Here is a 6,759-nt window from a genome sequence, read left to right as displayed (position 1 = left end):
CTCGACTGCACAGACTCTGGCTCCAAATGACATCACCAGGACAAGATGGCAGCGCTCGTATCAGGGACTTTGGCTTCACTTTGGCTTCACTTTCACTTCACGCGTGTGAGCAGAAGTGATGCAGGCGCCACACGCTGCTCACGCCTGCCGCGTGTCCCGAGCGTTAAGCGCCACATACGAGTAATTTAGGTTCATTTTCTTTCATTTCAGATTAGGCGTGAAAGAAACAGATTGAACTGGAAGTTTATTTTACGTTGGCTTGTTTTTGGATGATGACACATTTCAACTCCAGCTTCTCCTTCACAACATGTCATTTCAACGGGACTGTTGACGGCTTTGCATTGAGGACATTTTGTACTGAGCTCAACAACGCGACCGTGTGATCTCTCTAATTGTCCAGGGGTGAACGAGGTGCTTTCAAACGCAGCCTCCACTCAAACGCTCCAAACGCAGCAGACAGAAAACGGGAACGTTAAGCCTCCGCCAGGTCGTGGGGGGTCATTGTGGAAAACGTGCTCGTGTTTGATTGTTCAGGCGCTTAATGCGATTGTGTGAGGCTGTTTTGGACGTGACAGCCTTTCATTTCCATAACGGCAGCTGCACCGTTCAGTGGAAGCACAATGAGACAGGAAGTGTTTTTACTTTTCATACTGCGGTTTAATGTGGACTCGGCCTTTTAACCTGTTGAGAGATTAATGATCTCTGATTCCCTGAAAGGCGTTCAGCCCTCCATTTGGTGTTTGGTGTCCCACAGGTCCTGTCCATGTCCCCTCTTTGCGGATCAGGGATTTCACTCGTTGACTGCAGGAGAGACTTCACGTCACAGAAGGTCCTTGATGTGACTTGACTTTGCAGGTAACTCAGATCTTCAGGTGAGAGCTGTGCAGCCCGAACAGCCAAGTCCAGCAGCACAGACCGCTTACCTCCTGGGTGGCCCACAGCGTTAAAAACACTTTTTTACTGGTTGTGTGGAGTTCAGTATGTTTTACATTAGAGGCAGATCAGATGTGGATTATGAAGGACTCCAGGTTTTGGTTTAGCTGCACATCTCCTGTCTGAGGCCACTGTAAACCAGCACGGACTCTCAGCTCAGTAACACGCTGGCACCGTGTCGTTTGTGTGTGGACACAACAGGGTTTGCCAGAGCACAGACGGACCTGAAACCACAAATCCATCCACGACACACCTTATGGAGATCAGGTCCATGTTTTTCAGGGTCTGGGTTCCCTCTCTTCGGTCTGGACGGAGTCCTGCTGCATGCTAAGCTAGGCTAACCACTTCCTGGCCACACAGACATCGTTTCACCCTCTGACACAGTAAGTAAATGTATTTCATAACCTCTGAACCACATGGAGTCCAGCTGGCTGTGATCTCATCCGTTCACAGAGACCTTCAACCATCACAGCAGCAGTTTGTCAGTTTGTGTGAGTACAAAGCAGGAGAAGACAGACGGAGACGGAAGTCAGAGGGGAAAACCTGGAGGACAAGCTCCTTCCCGTCATTTGCTGACCAGCTCCATCACCTTGTCATGCTGGGCCCTCCTCTCTGGGCCCCCGTGGCCCCCCTTGGCCCCCTGCTGAACCGAGCGGCGGACTCAGGAGGGCTGATGCTAAGCAGCTGAACCGCCCAGCCCTGCCCGCCGCTGGTTTCAGTCAAAGCTTCATTCATCGAGCGCTGCGATCATCAAGCTTCCTGCGAGGCCTGCAGCTCCACTCGGGGCTGAGAGCTGCTGAACACTCAGGTGAAGACCTGATCGCTGAGGGAAATATGACAAGCAGTTAAACACCCTGACCGGACGTTACACTTCTGCTTACTTCAGCATATTCGTTTTGACGCCTGATTTTAGTTTAGTTAAAGTCTTTTAATTGGAATGTGGATTAGTTTCATTCACATTTTAGTCCTTTCAGGTAAGTTTTACGTTTCAGAGCGTTTGAGGGTGCAGCTGCACAAACTGCAGCTTTGTTCAGCAGAAAAACAATCCTTTAAATTGTCATCATCGCGTGTGATATTGATCAGGGACTTTGAACTGCTTCGAACAGGCCAGCACACTGACTCTCCTGTTTTAAACTTGGCACATCTGGGCTTCCGTACCGCGACTTCTGCTCTTATTGGGTAAGAGCACATCTTCTCAACTTAAACTTGTTGAGGAATAAAACATCTGGACCAGAATAATTAAAAACACCTTAAAAGATGTGTGGATTTTATAAAACAAGCAGTTTGACCGGCCGTCCGCCGTCAGCCTGATGTCTCAGCTCGTCCTCGTGTTGACAGCAGCAGGACGACCTGCAGAGGACGGAGGGATGACTCGGGGACAAACGCTGGCTGTCGGAGGAGAACATCTTAATTTAGAATCCACTGACTCTGTCACTTTTCCAACCCAAAACAGAAAGCCTGCAGCGCTGGATTTCTGCACGCTGTTTGTTAGAGCAGCACTTCCTGCTTGTCCGCCGGTCCGGACGTCTCGAGAGGTCCCAGACTCCCCTCGGTTCCTGTAAGTCGGGTCGATTAATGCAGACTAATGATGATGTGATGTGATTAGCAGTTTGCTCATCAGCTGCAGACGTGACGTGAAGCTTGATTCATGTGTTCATCCCGCACAGTGTCCAGGCACTTTGTGAAATAGTCATGAATTATGATCTGCAAGATTCGGGACTTTTTCAGCGACTCTCAGCACGCCGAATGAAAACCTGCATTCACCTACGTCAGCGTGGAGCCACAGGGAGGCGATGGTGGTGGACACAGCTTAGGGGCGTCATTTATTAAAATACTGACTGTGTTCTTACGTTCAGTTCAGTTCAGCAGGTTTTAGGAATCCCGGTTTTGACCCGTGATGATGTGGCTGTGACCCGCCCTGTCATTTAACTTTACGTGATGCCAACGCAAATGAGGGTTTAGTCAGGAACAACCACGAACCAAAAGAGAAGACACACGGCGAGCAGGTCTGTGAGACGTGGAACAAACTGTCCTCCAAACACTCGGCTCACACAACAAGTTTCAGTAGTTGTCCCTGATGTTCTGAGCGTCCAGCTGCCTCACCTGACGACACAGCACACGCTGACTGCAGCTTCAGGTCACCTGTGCTGCGCTCAGGCTTTCAGGTGTCTTTGGATTGTTTAACAAAAAACTGGATCAGAGTGTCTCCAGCTGCTGCTCTCACGCTGGTTCAGAAGTTTAACTTCACGTCTGCATCGCGCTGAAAAAAAACTTTTTGTTGACACAGAAAAATAGTTTTACATTTTTGCATGTCGATTCAGTCCGTCTAAACAAACTGACAAAGTTATTTTGGGCCGCAGATCTAACAAGGAAATCTCACATCTTCCACTGAGCCTGTAGGTGAGCAGAGCAGGCGCCAGCTGATTGACAGCTCTGTGGAAACACCGTTATTACAGGCAGAGTGGAGAGAAGCAGCTTCAAAGGCCCACTGTGTGTGTGTGTGTGTGTGTGTGTGTGTGTGTGAGTGTGTGTGTGTGTGAGTGGCACTGTTCCAACACTGAAGAGTCCAACGGCCATCAAGTGTTTTACTCTGCCAATTTTCTCTTTTTTCATTCATTCGTCCACATAATTATTATTGCTGTCACTTGTCATTAAGTGTGTGTGTGCGTGTGTGTGTGTGCGTGTGTGTGTGTGCGCGCGTGTGTGTGTATGCAGAAGGTAGTAATCACGGTTTGTGTCTGTCAGAAACCTGTCAGTCACCTGAAGCACTGAGATTCAGCTCTGTGCGTAAAGGGAAATACCGCTCAATTTAAGATGTCATTTAGAGCCTGTTATTCATCTGCTCCACACACACACACACACACACACACACACACACAGTCTGGTAGAAACATGTGTTCCTCCCTCGTCGGTGGGGTTGATGGTTCTCAGATTGCTGCGTGACATTTTGGACAGATGGAGGGTGGAGGATAGCTGTCGCTCACCTCCCTCCACCTCCCTTGTCTTAATTTAAACCATCTGTGCTGGCTGGTATGGAGGCCTGTGTGCTAAGTCTGTGTGATGGCCTACCTGGAGGTGAGACGCTCCACTCAGGTGTCTCATGGATTGTTGCCGCAGCTGTACGCATCACTTCCTGTGACCAATGTAAATAGGAAGGCTTCTAACTACCTAACAAACTGACAAAGAAATACAAGCAGCAAAGCTCAACAAGTTGTGATGGCTCACCTTCGAGCCATCGTCCCTGGCTGCAGTAAGCATGTGGACAGCAATGTCCCAGAGCAGACAGCTTATTTCAGTGTGTGTCCTCTTGGTCTCTTTCTGATGATCCTCCATCACTCTGGACTGGATGTCAAATCACAAAATCTGACCTGAGCAGCCAGAGCGTCTGGAATGTAGAAAAGGGAAGTGGACTTCCCAATGTGGTTTGGATCCAGTTTCATTTGGTTCTTTGCTGTCCAGACTTCATAAAACCAATCTGGACACGTGAAAATGGGTTTGGACTGGCAGTGCGAACACAGTCGGCACTACGCTGGGTGATTAATATCCTGTGGATCTTCATAATAAAAGCCACCTCATGTTTTAACGACAGGAAACGTATGTGATTAGCAGTAACTCATTACAGTTTGGCTGTTTATGCTCCTGTTCAGCCTGAATCCAACACGGGAACAGCAGACTCCAAAACTACTACAAGTGAACCACGAACATGAACAGAGACAGGATGCAGTCAGCATGTGGCGGCGCAGAAGTTTCACGCAACAGGAAACCACGTCCGACATAACAGCAGTGTTAGGAAACAAGTCCTAACCCATAAATCAGGAGAGTTAAACTGGCCGCCACGCTTCGACCCAGCGACCCTCTGACCTCCTCGCCTCCGTCTCTGACGGGCGGCTGAAGAGGCAGGACAGAAATGTCCCGCCACAGCTCTTTCTCCTCCTGCTCCTCTGGTGTGATGAGGCCATCCTGAACTTTGTGAAGGGTTAAAATAAAACCAAACTGTATCATTTTCATTTGTTGCTGTGAAAAGGATGTGAGCTGATGCGTCTAGACGCAGGAGCCCGGAGGTAATCGTGTTTACACGCCGTCGTCCCTTTAATGACACGCTGCCAGCTCGTCGCCGTGCCATTAATCCTCCTTATCTTCCATCCTATTGTACATGTGGTCTGATTTTCCTCCGCACCGCTGCTCATTTACATATCCGTTCACTCACACTCCACTGACTAATAAGTTTCGGCTTAATTAAACCGGTTTGCCTGTGGTCAAATCCCTTCACGCGGCATAATGAAATGAGCCCAGTGCGATCGCAGGTTGTCAAGGTGTGTGTAGAACAATGAGTATATTTAGCCGAGCTGCCTCTGTGTGGAGCCTGGTGGCTGGACCCTCCAGTGAGGGCCGAGCAACGTGGTCACGCCAACACGCTGCCCTTCACATGCTCACATGACCGCGTGTCATTTTGATGGTCGGCGTCGGGACTGGAGCCTGGAAGATCCTTAGAATTAGTTTCATTGGTTTCCCTGCCATCAAAGTGAGGACATTTTGGAAAGTGGGGACATTTGATTGGTCCTGTGCTGTACTTTAGGGTTTGGTTTCAGGTTAAGGTTTGGATCCTGTTAGAAAAAGGTCAAAACGTCCCACTCAGCAGTTTGTTTAGGTTTACGCACTAAAACTACTTTATGTTCAGGAAAAACATCACACTTTCGCTTAAAATATGGAAGTTCACTTACAGAAATAACATACGTGCATGTCAGACATTCTGTAACTTAAGTAAGTTAAAAACAAAGGAACCACTGCCTGACATGGGATCTGAACCCTGAGCTCCTGCAGGACCTGAGCCTCCTCCTGACTCAGACTTTCTTTATGCTCCCGTGTTGATCGTCTCAAGGTGTCACACCTGTCCAGGTTAACACCACAAATGCTCCAATCCAATCAGCCTCGGCTGATGCCAGCGCAGGCGTAACGACGCAGGTTTTTCTCCGGAAACGCCACGAAGGCTAAATGTTTTGTCTTTTCAACATGAAGACATTGTCCTTTGTGTTCATCGAACACCATCGTCTCTGTTTCTGGTCCACGCAGTGAGCTTCTGATGTCTTTTTCCCAGCATTCCTCCTCCTCCTTCTCCTCCTGCTGAGCGTTTCCTGATGGAGGAGTCTGAGCAGCGTGACCGATCGATTGGCCGCTGCAGCCGACGCGTCGCCGGCGTGCGGAGCCGCAGGGGCAAGCAGAGGCCTGAAGCAGCAGCAGAGACGTCAAGCCGATCCTCGTGACCTCGTGGACAAATGGAGCTGCTTCCTGTCGGTTTCCGAGCAACACACTGAAATGACTATCGACTCCGGTCCGAGCTGCCGAGTCTCTTTCTTCTGTTTTTGGGCGTGTTTTAAAAAAACGTGATTGCATGTTGGGAAAATGTGACAGTCTGTATTATCTGTGAGGCTGTGTAAAAAAACCCATTTTAGAATAATAATAATAATAATAATAATAATAATAATAATAATAATAATAATAATACATGGTCCTGGCTGTCATTGGTGGTGGTTTGCATTTAATTTATACCAAATTATACCAACTACTCTTATTCTCCTTGTAGATGACAAAAGAAGTTAATGGAACAAGCAGTTCTTGGTTTTCCTTTTCAGATTAAAATCAGAATCCCTGCAGGTTGTTTGTCGTCTGCCTGGCTATGCAGACTAAATGTAATCAGATTACATCAGTCTTTGGGAGTAATCCAACAGTCACATATTCTGTCGAAGCTGTAATCTCGATCCTGTTTTCCTCTGAGTTTCACCGGAAAGACAAGAGTAACCACCAGAGCTGATGTGAACTGATTCTGTT

This window comes from Scatophagus argus, chromosome 9, assembly GCF_020382885.2.
Source record: "Scatophagus argus isolate fScaArg1 chromosome 9, fScaArg1.pri, whole genome shotgun sequence".
Classification (NCBI taxonomy): domain Eukaryota; kingdom Metazoa; phylum Chordata; class Actinopteri; family Scatophagidae; genus Scatophagus; species Scatophagus argus.
Note: the sequence above shows the minus strand (reverse complement) of the source record.